The sequence below is a fragment of the Odocoileus virginianus genome, chromosome 11 (assembly GCF_023699985.2).
Source record: "Odocoileus virginianus isolate 20LAN1187 ecotype Illinois chromosome 11, Ovbor_1.2, whole genome shotgun sequence".
Taxonomy (NCBI): Eukaryota; Metazoa; Chordata; class Mammalia; order Artiodactyla; family Cervidae; genus Odocoileus; species Odocoileus virginianus.
This window is the reverse complement of record NC_069684.1, coordinates 66522181-66541724: the sequence shown is the minus strand read 5'-3', so window position 1 is coordinate 66541724 and position 19544 is coordinate 66522181.

Here is a 19544-nt window from a genome sequence, read left to right as displayed (position 1 = left end):
ATTACTATATTTAAAGCTTCACTTAATAGTGTGTCATTCATTTCTAATTAGTGGTAGATAATTAATTTCTAATTAGAAACAGATAACAGTAATATATATGCTTCTGTGTATAATATTTCAAATGACCATAATAACATTTTGATCAAAAGCACTAATTATCAATCCAACTTTTTAATGGCCTCTTTGATTGGCAACTGAACTAACAGGCATTAAAAATTAGCAGACTGTATCAGGGAACAGAGATCAGGGAAAAAGAGAAATAAACCAAGTTAAAATTTCATGCATCAATTTTCTTTGGAAAATGCTATAGCATTAGCACTAATGTTACTTGTAACAAAGGCCATATACCACTGTGAATTTTATGCAGAGCTAATAACTTCCTAGTCATTTGCACTGTTCACTCTTTTTTAACAGGGTACAATGCTCTCAAGTTACCCAGAGCCTGTATTCCTTTCTTAACGAGGCATCTGCCCACCCCAACCTGTTCTGCAAAGCACCCGTGGACCTGCAGTGTTAATGTCTTATGGTACAGATGCAGGGTTTACTGGGCGAAACTCCTTACAGCCCAGGCGGGCCCACAGCACCGTAGCTGGCAATCCTGTACAGAGAGGTCCGGAACCTGTAACGGCCTATATATTTACAGTACTAGATGTGGAGGTAGGAGGCAGCAGGGCGGGGGTGGTGTTGAATATTTATACTCCACAGTAACTATAGAAAATGGCCTTGTTCAAAAGGGGGCGTCATTCCATGCATGCGTGCTCGCTCGCTTCAGGCATGTCTGACTCTGTGCAACAGGACGGACTATAGCCTGCCAGGCTGCTGTGTCCATGGGATTCTCCAAGGCATGAGTACTGAAGTGGGTTGCCATGCCCTCCTCCAAGAGATCTTCCCAAGCCAGGGATCGAACCCATGGCGTCTCCTGCCTCACAGGTGAATTGTTGACCACTGAGCCACCCAGGAAGCCTGGAGTCAGAGCACCAACAGCTATTCCAGTACCTGGAATTAGCCTAGGGATTTTGCTGAGCTAATTCATCTGCTGAGCCACCTCTAGGCTCACTCAGCAAAATGGGGAGGAGACCAGTCTCTAACACCATTCAAATTGGTCTTCCCACACCCTCCTGAATAATTTCCTACCTTGTCCACTATTTCTCAGGGCCCTGATGTCTGCTAAAGAAGTCACCAGTCAAGGATTGCCATTACGTTAAAATGCTGTGAGGTTATTTCTTATACAGGTAAATGCAGTAATCATAATTATAATGATAGCACTCACAATGATAATAAAATGATGTTTATTAAATATTTTTTAATATTTAAAAATGTTAAATGATGTTTTATATTAAATATAAAATGATGTTTACTCTGCACCAAGATCTATGCTAAGCACTTTAAAGGCATTAAGTCATTTGATATAAACCTTTCAAGAATGCCATGGAATAAACATTATTATTATTAAATAGCAACAGCATATTTGGATTTTAAAAGAGTACTTAGGAAATTATACCTTCACCTAAAGAACTGAATTTAAAAAGGAAAATTTAAACACTGTCACATTCTGGATGGGAAAGCCATTTGAGAGGGATCTATATCTTATAGCTTTACTGAAATCATAATCAATTCTGATTGCTTTTTACTCCTATGAAAAGGCACAGATCAGCTTGCTTTCCAGAAATATCCTAAAATATCTAGAAATAAAGGTGCAAAGAACAGATTTCTGTGCACTGGAGATTAAACGGAGATGGCAGCCCTCATAAATTAACCACAGCCATTTTAAGCATATTTCCTTCCCTCTGTAGGGAAAGCACAAAACAATATAAAATAAGTATTCTCTTCAATTTCTAGAAGCTCTGTCTTCTGAAAATACATAATTCATGCATCCATCAGGTCACTGTCTTGTCAGCATCACAAAGGGAAATGGGAAGGAAGGACCATTTTCATACTAATCAGTCAAAGAAAATTTACACTGCGGCCAACTCCTGTTCCTTAAATGTGCACAATTGCTGCAAAAGCCTAAATGTCTTGTGAGTTATTAAAGCAACCAGAGTTGGAGCACTGGCATTTTTTAAAAGCAGACTATAAAAAATTACCATTCAATTTCCTTTACCCTTTTCTTCCTACTATTAGTTCTCCATTTAACAATCTGAAGTCTCTCTAATAGGCCACCGATTCTTGTATTCTTTTGCCACTTTTGCAGTAATCGCTTTGGAATCCTGGAGCTGAGAGCAGCCACCCTCATTTGCCCTTTTCTTATCCAGCAACAGATCACTACTTAATCCCCATCTATTTTAAAAAGGAGTGCGCCAAGATGTTTTAGGAGGAAGAAAAGAATACTAAATATTCTAATTGCCCTAAAAGTGCTGTTTCCATTGTCAAGTCCACCTTAGAAGTACAGGCAAGACCTTAAAGGCTTGGGCTGAGATGGATACTGCCTTGTGAACAAAGGGCTATTCAGTAAACGCTCCAGGTTTTCATGCGAACATAAAACAGTGAGGTCACGCACAGCAAATAGCAAGAGCTAAGAACAGAAACCCTGGTACTTCTCTCCTCTCTAAGCTGCCAATTCAAAGATACACATAAAATCCACGATACAGACCTATTCAGGCTGCTAAGCATCTCTTTTTGTTTTGTTCTGTTAGCACTAGGAGGTGTTCTTTTTGCTGCCTAGTTTCATTTATCCTCTGTGGTTCAGAGAACAGGACTCCTCCCAGTTGCTTTGGAAAATGATGCCATAGCTTAATAGATGTCAGGAGCACACAGGAACTCTCATAATGTTGTGACTAAATTTTTCTTTTCTTAATTGCATACCATTATTCCTAATTATGTTTACGGGTATGGTGCTAAGTAATTACGCTCCCTTCTTCCTGTTAACACCCTTCAGATATTCGTAGCAGTTGTGTCCCTCATTAATTTTAACTGAGAAGGCTATGTATATTTAATTTTGCATTATTTCCCAGATTTGGGTCAAATTTTCCTTTTTTCAAGATGTTTTGCTCTTCTGTACACAAAGTGTTCCTGTATCTCTTATAGAATATGGTTTTCACACATTCTGATTCCTCTGGCCCCTAATCTTAAAAGTGATTGACATTTATCATTTTTCACTTTTTTACTTGATCTCTAGCAAAACCCTACCTTCGTCTTCACAGTTGTGCTATAATCCATCCCAGATTGACACATTACATTGTTTTATAATACAAAGCAATAAAACTAGGTGGTCTTAACAACCTGCCTTAGTCTGTTTGGGCTGCTCTAACAAAAGACCATACACTGGGCGGCTTATAAACAACAGAAATTTCCTCCTCACAGTTCCAGAGGCTGAAAGTCTACAGTGAAAGCATCTGGCGGACTGGGGTCCAGTGAAAAGTTGCTTCTGGATTCATAGATGGCTCTTCTCACTGTCCCCACACAGCAAATGAGCTCAGGAGCCATCCGGGGTCTCTTGGATTTGGGGACTAACCCCATCCATGACTTCATCACCTCCCAAAGGCTCCACCTCCTAATACCATCACATAGATTAGGCTTCAACACATGAATTTGGGGGGCGGTGGGGACACAAAGTCAATCTACAGCACAGCCTTTTCAGAAAATTGCCTCTGAAACTCTCAACCCGTCTCCAGTTGCATGTTGTGATGCCCTGGGTCCTCTCAGCCCTCCTACCCTTGGTCCCAACCCAAGGTGGAGATATGGCATCCCTTCTGGCGTGACTCCCGGCCACCTGGATGAAGCTGTGGTCTTAGAGTGCTGAGAGCATGCCCAAGCTTCTCGCTTCTCGCCTCCAGCCCAAGATTTCTTTGTTGGTGCTCAAGCTAATACGCCACAGGACACCCGCTATTTGTACATAATGTACGGGGTGGAGGGTACACGAGTTTGCGCCTCACACCTAAACCTGAGGGGCAGCAGCTGGCAAATAACTCGTCTCCTCTCCATAGCTCACACAAGTTTCCTGCCTCTCAGGCTAAAAAGCAGGTTGTTTTGTTCAGTGCAGCCTGGCTCCATAACACACCTTTGCTTAGCTCACTGTCACTCACCCCTGCTTCTCTGATGAAATCTCTTAAAAAATATCAGCATATAACCCTTGGCTTCAGGCTCCACTTTCAAGTGAGCCAAGGCTAAGGCAAATAATCTTCCATCCATCATAAGACTAATTCAGTAAAAATGAATCACTTGTACCCCCTCTACCTGCATTTCATATCTTCCTTTAATCAATTCATTCAAAAATGTGGACTATAAAAGAGAAATATGAATTGAAAATGGCAAAGAGAACAGTATGAAGAAAGAGGAGAAAGGGAGGGAGATGAAATTCATGGCACAAGTCTCTACTAGGAACAATTCACTTGTTATTTTGTTTAATTCTCACAGCAATCCTGTGAAGCAGATTCGGAATCTAGTCTTTCACCCACGTGCTTAGTGTTAGTTGCTCAGTCATGTCTGACTCTTTGTAGCCCGCCAGGCTCCTCTCTCTATGGGATTCTCCAGGCAAGAATACTGGAGTGGGCAGCCATTCTCTTCTGCAGGGGATTTTCTTTACCCAGGGATCGAACCCAGGTTTTCTGCAATGCCAGGCAGATTCTTTACCACTGAGCCACCTGGGAAGTCCCAAGAGTCGAGGATACATCAAAAACAAGAATGCTTAGAAGGCTTCAATATTGAGGTGTGTGGCAGACTCACTCCGTCCTGTTCATGAAAATAAATTTCTAATAGAACAGCATCGAAACATGCATATTATCTATGGTGAAACAGATCACCAGCCCAGGTTGGATGCATGAGACAAGTGCTCAGGCCTGGTGCACTGGGAAGACCCAGGGGGATTGGGTAGAGAGGGAGGTGGGAGGGGGCATCGGGATGGGGAATACATGTACATCCATGGCTGATTCATGTCAATGTATGACAAAAACCACTACAATATTGTTAAAGTGATTGGCCTCCAACTAATGAAAACTTAAAAAAAAATTAAAAAATTTAAAAAAAAAAGAAAATACTTACAATTTGTGTTAATTATCTTTGCTACATAACAAATAATCCCAAAATGTAATGGGTTAGACCACATATATAATCTCACCGCATTTATAGGGCAGGACCTCAGCACAGCTGGGCTGGTTCTTCTGTTGCAGAATCTCTCAATCGAAGTGTCAACTAGGCTGTAGCCATCTTAAGGTTTAACTAGGGAAGGATCTGCATCTAAGTCTACATCGTCACTGCCACAATTCTGTTCTCAATGGGCTGTTGAACTGAGGGTTTCAGCTCCTCACCGTTAGCTAGAAGTTGCCCTCGGGCCCTTGCCCCCTGAGCCTCTCCAACATGTCAGCAGCTTTATTGATGTGCGCAAGCTGAGGAGGCAAGGGGAGATCATGCTTGCAAGAGGGAAGTCACAACCTCGTATAACGTAATCATGGAAGTGAAGTCCATCTATGCCGCTGTACTCTTGTTGTTTCCTTGCATCCGACTCCTTGCAACACCATGGACTGCAACACGCCAGGTTTCCCTGTCCTTCACTGTCTCTCAGAGTTTGCTCAAACTCATGTCCATTGAGACGATGATGCCAGCCAACCATCTCATCCTCTGTCAGCCCCTTCTCCTCCTGCCCTCCATCTTTCCCAGTATCAGGGTCTTTTCTAGTACTCTGACTAGAAACAAGTTATTCAAGAGGAGGTGATCACACAGGCCATGAAAACTTAGGAAGGCAAGAACCAGTGAAGCCATCTTAAAAGCATTCTCAACAAACAACTCAATTTAGTAAATGAGACATACATTAAAAGCAAAACAAAACAAAAACTGAGATAGGTCTAAGGTGCAAATTATAGATTATAGGCTTTAATGCCTCACATGTCTAATAAGTTATAGTCAATTTTTCTGAGTCTGTAACTTCTCTTCTCACCAAACCATGTCACTATTTTACAGGCAGAGCAGGCCCATGGCTGCAAGCTGTTAGAGAAAGCTATGTAGGAAGGATTAGGTCCTTGATTACAGGTTGGAAAGTTTGGATATGATTCAATTTAGGCATTTGGCAGTCCCTGTGAATTCTCTGGCTTAAAGTTGGTATATTCTCAATGAATCTATTTGAAGACTGCTTGCAAACATTGCTCTAAGTCTCCACATCCTTACTGTAACTACATGCTTTGCAACCTGGCTTTGCTGCTCTACCTGTCCTAAGGTGGAGCCTTGGAATATGGGCTAGTTTTTGTCTTGTTAAAGCCAATGAAATGCAAAAGAAGTGACAGCAAGCTTGTTCTGAACTAAATCTCAAGCCTCAGATTTCCACACTCCTACTGTCTTTCCTGAAACCCTGACTCCTCCATGAGAAGTGAGCCTACTGAAGAATGGGAGGCCACACTGAACAGAGCCCAGTCAGTCGGACAGCCCGGGTGGGATGTGTTATGTGTGACCAAGCCCAGAATGATGGACAAAGTACCTTGCTGACCCTCCACTGATCAAAGACCTAAGAGTGAGTATTTCTCAGAGCAGCCCAGATCACTAGAAAAATCTGGTCAACTGGTAGAGTCATGAGAAACAGTAGGTAGTTATTTTAAGCCACTGAACTTGGGGAGACTTCCTCAAGTAATATTGAAATGACAGTCAGTAGTTAGTTATAGAAAAGGTCAATTTAGCAAAGAAAAACTGAATTCATGCCATTGTTAGAAAACTAACACGGTAAGGTGAGGCCCGGAGCTACAACACTAGCAGTTAGGAAGACATTACAAAGTTCAAGAGGCCATATTTAAATGATACTCCTTGAAATGATGATCAGATGCCGCTGAGTGTTTGAAGGGACCAGAAACTTACAATCTAACAGAAAATCTTCCTGAAGACGATTCAGAGAGATTATCTTACTCTCAGTCTCACTTTATCTTTTTAAATAGATAATTATAAACACTAAAAATGATAGCATTTTAGAAAATATATAGAAAGTGAAAGTGAAGTCGCTCAGTTGTGTCTGACATTTTTGCGACCCCATGAACTGTAGCCTACCAGGCTCCTCCATCCATGGGATTTTCCAGGCAAGAGTACTGGAGTGGGGTGCCACTGCCTTCTCCAGAGGATCGTACCGACCCAGGGATCGAACCCTGCTCTCCCACCTTGTAGGCAGATGCTTTACCGTCTGAGCCACCAGGGAAGTCATATAGAAGCCATTTTAAAGCAAAACCACAAAATTAGACACATTTTGCTTATAGTTTGTAAGGAGACTCTGTGATTCATAGGAAGGGCACCTATACTAGGTATGTGACTGCTCTGTTTTCATACAATAAGACTCGTAAATTAAAAAATAGATAGATGTATATGTATAAATGAACCACTTTGCTGTACATCTGAAACATACAACATTGTTAATCAACTATGGTGAAGGTGAAGTTGCTCAGTTGTGTCTGACTCTTTGCAACCCCATGGACTGTAGCCTACCAGGCTCTCCCATCCACGGGATTTTCCAGGCAAGAGTACTGGAGTGGGTTGCCATTTCCTTAATCAACTATACCTCAATATAAATTAAAAATTTAAAAAAGGAAGATGATACTGTCCAACATGCATTTGAAAACCAAAGTGGTCCTGGGATTAGTGTCAAATGTATAAGGATCATTTAATTCAATAGGTTTTGGTTAAATAGATTCCCTGGAAGATATTCCTCAGTGAATGTGAGGACTTCCATTGGCTAACTTTACTGACCTTTACTCTAAAGGTTAGTAGTAACCTTTAGTTAGTTAGTTAGTTAGTTAGTTAGTAACCAAAATCCATCTCCTCATGGCTTCCAATCCTTGGTCATTGCTTTACCCCCCCCCCCCCCACCCAGAGCTACAGCACAATGATTAGAATTCCTCTTCTCTGCACAGAAAAGTGCAGACCTCCAAAGAATTCTCTTTATTAAAACAAACAAACATGCATTTTATTTTGTATTGGGGTATAGCTGATTAACAGTGTTGTGATAGTTTCAGATGAACAGTGAAGGGACTCAGCCATACACACACAGTCTCCCGCAAACTCCCCTCCCATCCAGGCTGCCATATAACATTGAGCAGAGTTCCATATGCTATACAGTAAGTCCTTGTTGGTTATTCATTTTATTTATTTTTTCTCTTTTTATTTTTAAATTATGAAAGCATGATTACACATTTACAGAAGACTTAGAAAATATAGAACAAACTGTCCCACTATATATTACAATTTTTTTTAAAATGTAAAAATTAAGATTTTGAGTTTCAATACCAAACTCTCAAAATTAATAGAATAAATACAAAAAGTAGAAGGCTACAGTAGACCTGAAAAGCACTATGAACCAATTCAACATAATTAAGATTTATACAATTTTCACACATCAGTAAGACAAAAATTGAAAAGATTAAAAACCCACAACCTCACCTCCTTCCTTATCTCCATGTGACCAATTTTCAATCCCCAAAGTATACACATGAATTTTCCAGAAACAAACTCAAATTAAAACTAAGCCAAATAATAAATTCAAACCAACACAGAAGTAAATCAAAAACATCTTAATACCATATATATGTAACTCGTGGCAATAGTCCAGTTCAAGCTGAACTTAAGGTAACTAAAACTCTATGTCATTTTAATATGTGCCCTTCATTCTCTGTCTCCCACCTATCTCTGTTCAACTTGTACAGTATGTAAACATTACATTTATTTTATATATGATATACATATATATATATATATAATTTGTACTTGGGAACTAGATTAGACTCAGAGTTGCCTTTATACAAATTTACTATGTGTGCAACTATGCATGCACACACACACACACACATAACACACACATATAATTTTATTTCTGTAAAATCAGGTCCCAAGTGCCAAATGGTCCATGTTACCAATCTCTCCTTGCTTCTGAGCAATCACAAATTTTCAGAATGCCCAAGTCACTGAATAGATGTGAACAAGTACAAAGAGCATGAAGGAGATTTCATATGAAGTCTCCAGGCAGGCGCTGATTCATGGGTGAGCACTTGTGGAACAGTTTATCACCTATTATGAAACCACCTGAGTGTGCTGTCGTTGTTCCCATTTATCTCAATCTCCTCCTCGACCATGTTATGCTAGAGCTGATACAAACCGAGTGGATAATACTTCTGCGACCGATCAGCTCTTGTACAATATAAACTAGCATTATAATGACAGGTCTCGGTTTCATTCTTTATCTGTAATATAAAAGCTAAAACTCAATAAGCTGTTACAGCAATTGTGCAACCTTGAATATTAAAATCTCTTTTAATCATTAATACATGAAACTTTTGTTAATGCTTGTCACATATATATTTTTTCAAGTGAATTTATATAAAATTACTAATCCTATGAACATATAATGATCTTACCTGTCTTTACCTTGTTACATGATTCCTACTATGCTGAGAAACTTTCCTGTTATTAATATTCTAACCCTGTGTTCATTGATGTCACTTTTTTTTCAGAATCACATCATTTGTAGACGGGATAGATGTGAGCAGAAAGAGCTCTTTGAGGGACCAGATTAATCACTCACAATCATTAGATAAAATAAAAAGCAAAATGATGGGAATTTCTTTGTATGAGTTTTAATATAATGAAAGTCAACTCAAATCAGCAGATATTTACTAAATGCCTATATCTCAATGTGGTGAGTCAGGAACTGTGGTGAATATAAAATACATAAGTGCTATTTTGTGAGAAAAGAGATATATAATCATGTGAAGAGAGAAAAAGACCAAAATAACAGCACCAGACAATTAAAAGAGATGTCACAAGGCAGAACATGATTCATTGCTGGGTGAATTATTCAGACAATAAATTCTGTGAGAGTTCAGGAGAGGATGGGACCACTTCAGAACTGGGGTGATCAGGTCTGTGAAGATAGATGTGAGCTGGGATGGAAGCTGGATAAATGGATAAACTTCAGACAGAGGACAAAGGAGAGAGAGCTGTGAGAATTTGGCCCAGCCTCAGCAAAAGTATTTGCTGGAATGAATGGAGTGTTTAGTCAAACTTTTTTGGAAAGTCTTTTTGAAACTGTCACAAAGAAAGAGGAGTAGTCAGTAAGCTCTTGGAGGAGATAGTGACATATTTTTGGAAAGAAGATTGAGAAAGCTATTTGGAGAGAGGTGATGATTTGTGAAATGGCTTGGAATGGGAGCAGGCAGGAAACACGCACTGTGGTAAGTAGGTAGTCTTGTCAGCAGTACAATTTGCCACAATGGTATATTTAGAGAAACCTGAATAGGAGGACAGTGTTGCCAACGTGTGATCAAACTTGCTGACATTTGAATTTAGACAATGCTATATTGGACATGGCATATCCAGAGCTCACCTCTACAATGTATGTGATCTCAAATTCTTGCCATGTACCTTCTCTCCTGTTGCCCAGGTCATCCCGGCATTCTAACTCCAGCGCTTCCTCTGGGACCACTGTGTTGCTTTTCCCCTTTTCTGATTTTCCATGTGCTGCGAATCCTTTGAGACTTAATCCAGCCTTTCTTCTGTTTTACCCTTCTGTTTTCTTAGCATTTGTGTCCATATCACAAATGCAGCATGTATCCCAAGGAAATGTATACTCTGATAAACTGTTTGGTTATGTGTGTGTATACACACAAACATATGTAACATACACATACGTGTAAGTATATATGTAAGCACATATGTATCTATGTATGCAACATATATATAACCAGTTACTTAGATTTTTATACCTCCTACAAGTATTATGTTTTCTCTCTTTACATATATGTATATCACTTAACAAAATGTCTTTACTAACACATATACACATGGTACTCTATATGTAATTATGCATTATATACATATATATGTATATAGGCACACACACACACACACACAAACACTTCACTTTCCATTTACACTCATTTCAAAACTCTCTGTTAAAATGTCCTGTGCTGCAGAATATGTTTTAAAGCTAATGCGTATATTTAAGATTTTTTCCTTCCCCTCATTTCTGTAGTTCAATCGTAAACAATTATTTATACAGTGAAGCAGGCTATCCACAATTAAGTGTTCGTGAAGGCACTTCCTTTACCAAGTGTTTTCTAAATTGGCACTCCTGTTGGTCTTCTTCAAGATACTCCACAAACACAGTTGCTAGTTTCCAGCTAAGAAAATAGGCTTTCAATCAAAATTCTTGAAAAGAATGTCTCCCACTGATGAATAAATTACTGGAGAAGACAATAACAATTAAATTCCCCAGAGTGCACTGAATTTACTAATAGAAGAATGACTTTAAATTACCGGTGAAAGGCTTTGTGTGAAAATTTCACAGACCTAGAGATGATAGAGGGGCTTCCCTCGTGGCTCAGTCAGTAAAGAATCTGCCTGCGCTGCAGGAGACCAAGGTTCGATCCCTGGGTTGGGAAGATCCCCTGGAGAAGGAAATGGCAACCCACTTGAGTATTCTTGCCTGGAGAATCCCGTGGACAGAGGAGCAGGGCAGGCTACAGTCTATGGGGTCACAAGAGTCAGACAGGACTGAGCTTAGAACTAAGCGCACACACATAGCTGACACAGATTGTCCATTTCTAATAATGACCTCTGTAGTGCGTATTTTCCATAATATATGTATTCACACATTTTTCCCAATATGCTTATTTACTAAACCAGTAGAAAACAAGCATGAAAATTAAAACAAAAGAAAGCCCTAATGTTAAAAACGATATAGCAAAAAGAAGCATAGGAATGTTCTCGCATACACAAAGCTTGAGATTTTCATATCATCTTTGTCATAAAATAGATTAAATATCTTTGACCACAATGCCAGAAAAACTACCATCTTCATTATCATTTAAATGAATATATTTCTACATCTATAAAACACTAACAGAAGCTCATTACTTAAATGGTAGAACTAATGTAATTGTTATGGAAATGCTATATCTAAGTATCTAAATTATAACAAGTAAAATTAGAATTTTTTTATATTTGGGGAACACTGAAGCAATATATTACCTGGAGAAATTCTAAACAGGATGATAAAAATAAATGTCTATTGCTGAAAATGTTTTTTATAATCAAACACTCTATGATAATGGATAATATAACTTTCAAAATATGTAATAACTGCATTTGCATGTATTGAAGATAATATTTAACCAAAAATTAGGCTACTTTTCACTATGTTAACATAAGATGACTACAACAATTGTTCAAAATACAATTACATAGAAAGTTATTAAAGAGATTTAAATTGACAATCTAAATTCTGACCAAAAAATGACTATCCCATAGTAGGTGTTAATCTTCCTATTTGTAATATTATGATAAAATATTTCATTTTGCTTCTTGTTGGGATTTTTTTATAAGAATCAGATGAAATAATTTAAAATAATATTTTATATATGTAATACATTTATTTTTATTAATAATTTAAATATATTTCAGTCAGTTTGTTGATATAATGTCAAAGTAAAAGTCTTCCCCATTCCTATCCCTCTCTACCTTTTTCTCTTTCCCCTGGAAATAGTACTTTTTTTCTTTCAGTGATCACTATCCTGTACCCTGAGGGTAAGATGGTAAGTAACTCACAGGTTACAGAAATAGTATGGACCTAACAGAAGAAGATATTAAGAAAAGGTGGAAAAAATACACAGAACTATACAAAAAAGAAATTCATGACTCAGATAACCATGATGCTGTGATCACCCATCTAGAGCCAGACATCATGCAATGCAAAGTCAAGTGAGCCTTAGGAAGCATCACTACAAACAAAGCCAATGGGGGTGATAGAATTCCAGTTGAGCTATTTCAAATCCTAAAAGATGATGCTGTGAAAGTGCTGCACTCAACATTCCAGCAAATTTGGAAAACTCAGCAGTGGCCACAGGACTGGAAAAGGTCAGTTTTCATTCCAATTCCAAAGAAAGGCACTGTCAGAGAATGTTTAAACTACCGCACAATTGCAATCATCTCACATGCTAGCAAAGTAATGCTCAAAATTCTCCAAGTCAGTCTTCAACAGTAAATGAACGGTGAAATTCCAGATGTTCAAGCTGGATTTAGAAAAGGCAGAGGAATCAGAGATTAAATTGCCAACATCCATCGGATCATCGAGAAAGCAAGAGAGTTCCAGAAAAACATCTACTTTTGCTTTATTGACTCCGCCAAAGCCTTTGACTGTGTGGATCACAACAAACTGTGGAAAATTCTTAAAGAGATGGGAATATCAGACCACTTGACCTGCCTCCTGAGAAACCTGTATGCAGGTCAAGAAGCAACAGTTAGAACTGGACATGGAACAAAAGACTGGTCCCAAATAGGGAAAGAAGTACATCAAGGCGGTATATTTTCACCCTGCTTATTTAACTTATAAGCAGAATATATCATGAGAAATGCCAAGCTGGATGAAGCACAAGCTGGAATCAAGATTGTTGTGAGAAATACCAATAGCCTCAGATATGCAGATGACACCACCCTTATGGCAGAAAGTGAAGAAGAACTAAAGACCGTCTTGATGAAAGTGAAAGAGGAGAGTGAAAAAGCTGGCTTAAAACTCAACATTCAGAAAACTAAGATCATGGCATCCAGTCCCATCACTTCATGGCAAATAGATGGGAAAACAATGGAAACAGTGACAGACTTTATTTTGGGGGGCTCAAAAATCACTGCAGATGGTGACTGCAGCCATGAAATTAAAAGACACTTGCTCCTTGGAAGAAAAGCTATGACCAACCTAGACAGCATATTAAAAAACAGAGACAGTACTTTGCTGACAAAGATCTGTCTAGTAAAAGCTATGGCTTTTCCAGTAATCAGGTATGTATGTGAGAGTTGGACCATAAAGAAAGCTGAGCACTGAAGAATAGATGCTTTTGAACTGTGGTGTTGGAGAAGACTCTTGAAAGTCCCTTGGACTGCAAGGAGATCAAACCAGTCAAATATAAAGGAAATCAGTCCTGAATATTGATTGGAAGGACTGATGCTGAAGCTGAAACTCCAATACTTGGGCACATGATGGGAACGACTGCTTCATCGGAAAAGACCCTGATGCTGTAAAGATTAAAGGCAGGAGGAGAAGGGATGAGGATGAGATGGTTGGATGGCATCACTACCTCAACGGACATGAGTTTGAGCAAGCTCCAAGAGTTGGTGATGGACAGGGAAGCCTGGTGTGCTGCGTCACAGAGTCAGACACAACTGAGCAACTGATCTGAACTGAACTCACAGGTCCTATTTTAAAGACCTATCAAACTATTATGAATACAAGTGATTCATCAAAATGTATGTCCTCCTTTCATAGAAGGTTCTGTCACTGGGACAGAGCTGCCTAGTTGGAAACTCCATTGCCCAACCCCTCTTACTTTCAGGCTTGGCCCATTGCAGTACAAGAATTAGCCTGTAGCAAAATGTAAGGATGCCCTTATTCTTGGGGTCTTAAAGTGTTGATCCTTGCTATTGTTGTTCAGTAACTAAGTCCTGTCTGACTCTTTGTAACCCCATGGACTACAACATGCCAGGCTCCTCTGTCCTCCCACTGTCTCCCAGAGTTTGCTCAAATTCATGTTCACAGGTCGGTAATCTCATCCTCTGCTGCCTCTTTCTCCTTTTGCCTTCCATCTTTCCCAGCATCAGGGTCTTTTCCAAAGAATCAGCTCTTTGCATGAGGTGGCCAAAGTACTGAAGCTTCAGCTTCAGCACCAGTCCTTCCAATGAATATTCAGGGCTGATTTCATTTAAGATTGATTAGATTTGATCTCTGTGCATTCAAAGGGACGCTCGAGAGTCTTCTTCAGCATCACAATACAAAAGCATCAATTTTTTGGTGCTTAGTATTCTTTATGAAGTCGCTCAGGCCTGTCTGACTCTTTGTGACCACATGGACTGTAGCCTATCAGGTTCCTCCGTCCACGGGATTTTCCAGGCAAGAATACTGGAGTGGGTTACCATTTCCTTCTCCAGGAGATTTTCCCAACCCAGGGACTGAACCTGGGTTTCCCGCATTATGGGCACAGGCTTTACCATCTGAGCCACAGGGAAGTCCCAAAGAAAGGCAATCCCAAAGAATGCTCAAACTATCGCACAATTGCACTCATCTCACATGCTAGTAAAGTAACGCTCAAAATTCTCCAAGCCAGGCTTCAGCAATACGTGAACCATGAACTTCCAGATGTTCAAGCTGGATTTAGAAAAGGCAGAGGAACCAGAGATTAAATTGCCAACATCCATCGGATCATCAAAAAAGCAAGAGAGTTCCAGAAAAACATCTATTTCTGCTTTATTTAATATGCCAAAGCCTTTGACTGTGTAGATCACAATAAACTGTGGAAAATTCTGAAAGAGATGGGAATACCAGACCACCTGACCTGCCTCTTGAGAAACCTGTATGCAGGTCAGGAAGCAACAGTTAGAACTGGACATGAAACAACAGATTGGTTCCAAATAGAAAAGGAGTATGTCAAGGCTGTATATTGTTACCTGCTTATTTAACTTATATGCAGAGTACATCATGAGAAATGCTGGGCTGGAAGAAGCACAAGCTGGAATCAAGATTGCCGGGAGAAATATCAATAACCTCAGATATGCAGATGACATAGGTGCATAGGTGCTTAGGTGCAAGGTGAAAGATGACTTTCACCTTGAAAGAAAGTGAAGAGGAACTAAAAAGCCTCTTGATGAAAGTGAAAGAGGAGAATGAAAAAGCTGGCTTAAAGCTCAACATTCAGAAAACTAAGACCATGTCATCTTGTCCCATCACTTCATGTGAAATAGATGGGGAAACAGTGGAAACAGTGTCAGACTTTATTTTTTGGGGCTCCAAAATCACTGCAGATTGTGACTACAGCCATGAAATTAAAAGACACTTACTCCTTGGAAGGAAAGTTATAACCAACCTAGACAGCATATTAAAAAGCAGAGACATTACTTTGCCAACAAAGGTCCATCTGGTCAAGGCTATGGTTTTTCCAGTGGTCATGCATGGATGTGAGAGTTGGACTGTAAAGAAAGCTGAGCACCGAAAAATTGATGCTTTTGAACTGTGGTGTTGGAGAAGACTCTTGAGAGTCCCTTGGACTGCAAGGAGATCCAACCAGTCCATCCTAAAGGAGATCAGTCCTGGGTGTTCACTGGAAGGACTGATGCTGAAGCTGAAACTCCAATACTTTGGCCACCTCATGTGAAGAGTTGACTCACTGGAAAAGACCCTGATGCTGGGAGGGATTTGTGGCAGGAGGAGAAGGGGATGACAGAGGATGAGATGGCTGGATGGCATCACCGACTCGATGGACATGAGTTTGAGTAGGCTCCGGGAGTTGATGATGGACAGGGAGGCCTGGCATGCTGTGATTCACAGGCTTGCAAAGAGTTGGACACAACTGAGCAACTGAACCGAACTGATTCTTTATGATCCAACTCTAACATCCGTACATGACTACTGGAAAAATTATAGCTTTGACTATATAGACATCTATCAGCAAAGTAGGGTCTTAAGAAGAGTATTTACTAAAGTTAATCTTAACAAAAGAAAAACCAACTCTAGGAGCTCTTTCATTTTTTTGTACTTTCCCATTTCCTTTTAATTTTATTTTGTGCCTCTTCATTTCAGTTCAGTTCAGTCGCTCAGTCATGTCTGACTCTTTGCGACCCCATGAACCGCAGCACACCAGGCCTCCCTGTCCATCACCAACTCCCGGAGTTTAGCCAAACTTATGTCCATTGAGTCAGTGATGCCATCTAACCATATCATCCTCTGTCGTCCCCTTAATATAATTTTATAAAACAAAATATAATTTTATTTTAGAGACACATTATGTCATGGAGAAAAATACCTTAATTACTTACCATCCTTGACACTGTTGTTGTTTATTCTCTAAGTCATGCCTAACTCTGCAACCCCATGGACTGCAACCCATCAGACTCCTCTATCCATGGGATTTCCCAGGCAAGAATACTCGTCACCATTTCCTCTCCAGGGGATCTTCCCAACCCAGGGATCAAACACACATCTCTTGCATTGGCAGGCAGATTCTTTACCACTGAGAGACCAGGGAAGCCCATAATGACATGGTGAAACTACAAATCTACATTCTATTTTATATATAAACACATAGAACTTTATATATTGTGTATATATTTATATATATATTTTTAATATAGATAAAATTAACCAGAGATTATGCCTTGAAATCTTCTCAAGAATTAAGTCTAAAAGCTTAATTTCAAAACCCAATTAGTAATATCTTAGAATATATTGTATTAGTATGCTGTGACTCAGAGACAGTGTCTATGCTTAGTGTATATTTTTAGGCTTTAATCATTATACTAGGAAACTACTTCCAAATAAACAAAATTAGTAACTATCTGAATAAAAACCTATCGAAATCATTGGTTTTACATATATACACTTTAAAATCTTTGAATTTATTGTATATTCTTATATATAAAATGTTCATTTATAGATAGAATCATATATCCCCATGTGGGCTGGTGGAAATTGTTGAAATTTCAAAAAATCATTTATGAACATTAAGATTACTAGTTCAGCCTGGAGTCAAATGATGCATTTGTCTCAGGGTTTAAATCAATTGTTTTTCTCTGCCTTTCACTTAGTTTTAAATTTTTAGTAGTTTTCTATATATCTTTAGTTTTCCCTTCTCCTCACTGATCATAAATCAAAGAAAACCCATATGTGTGCATCTCACATCTCTCTTCCAAAATATGTTTGAAAGGACACTAAACAACTTCCAGAATATACATAGGGTTGTCCAGGAAGTGTTAATGATATGGGTTCTAGAAGCAATAAGCCAGAAATGAAAAAACTTATATAGAAATTGTGACCTGAAGGAATATATTTAACCTCACTGATCCTCATTTTATCTGTTTATTGTGCTAACCATACCAAAATACCATTCATATTAAAATTTTTAAAGCCAGGTAATGGAAAGTCCATGAACTACTAGCTAATATAAATTTGCAATAGATGTTACATACTATTTTTATTAATTATTTTTATTTGATGTGAAAGAGATTACTTGCCAGAGTATGGATAGCACGTGCATCACAAAATGAATGCTCTCCGTAAAGCACTGCAGCCAACTTGTGAATTATTTATGACCATGACCATTCTTCTCATTGTTTCCCTAGAAAACAGTTTCTATGTGCATTATCAAAGGACGGTCACACCAGATGGAGAAGACATCACTCAAGACTACTACAATAGGGGGTCTAGTCTGAGATGGTTCCCAAGGGAGACTCTGAATTCACCTTCTGTCAAGAACATACCAAATCCACATCTGTATACAGAGTAGTTCCTCCTAAAGATATCATAACTGAGGGCTGACTCAAGTGCTGCCTCTCAACCAACAAAAAAAGGGCCACATTGAGACTGGTAGGAAACATGAAGCCACGGCATTGATGGAAACCCCATCCAGGACACAGAGGCTTGCAGTAGGGAGCAATGTCACTAAGAGCCTGTACTAAAGTTCACCCACCATGTGGCACAGCAAAGAAAAGCAGTGCAAGAGGCATATTGACTATATGTAAAAGAAAACCATTCACTCACCATAGAGTTAATGCCAAATGGGTAGGGAACTGCTGAGACTCTCTTAGGGGTCAGAGGCACCAGAGAGCACTTTTTGTGCCCCATCCCTTGATAGCACAGACAGGAACATGCTACGGGCACTCTTGCCAGCCTTCCAAGACCACACCAGCACACTCCAGGTCCCTGGCCCACATCAGCTTCAGTTGGCACCCAAGGCAGCCACAGTGCAACATCCCTCAGACTCCCGCCCACCTGCCCTAACTCCAGCTCTCCCACCAAGAAGCCATGGAATGGTACCACCAGGATTCCTCCAGTCCACACCCACTGCAGTGCTAGCCTTCCTGACAAGACAGCCTCAGAGTGACATGCTCTAGCACCCTCCAGGCAATTTTCTCTCCAGACCTATGTGGCCTGCCAATGCCATCAGCACACAGAATCTACACAGATGTGCTGACAGAAAGCCATAACTTTAAGACCAGGAGAAGTAACACTTTTACCTAATTCACTAACAAAATACAAAAACAAAACAAGAAACATGAAGTTTAAAAAAAATGAGGACAAAGAGGTATATATTTCAAATAAAGGGACAAAGTAAAAGCCCAGAAAAAAAAAATGATACAGAGATCAGTGATTACCTGAAGAAGATTTCAACTAATGTTCATAAATATGCTCCTCAAACTCAAGAGTAGAATGGAGGATCACAATGAAAATATCAACAAATAGTTACAAAATATAAGTAAGAACCAAGCAGATCTAAAGAAGACCACAACTTAAATGAAAAATACACTAGAGGAAATCAACAGCAGATAATCCAAAAGAATAGATGAGGGATCTGGAAGACAAAATAGCAGAAATCAGTCAATCAGAACAGCCAAAAGGAAACAAAAAGAATTTTTTAAAATGTGGGTAGTTTAAGGGACCTAACTTTTACATTGTAAGAGTTCAAGAAAGAGAAGAGAGAAAGAAAAGGGCAGAAAACTTATTTGAAAAAATAATGGATGAAAATCTATCTATATACATGAATCTCATGGTAAGCACAAAACAAAACCATATAACAGATACAGATAATAGTAACATTGAAAGAAGCTGAAAC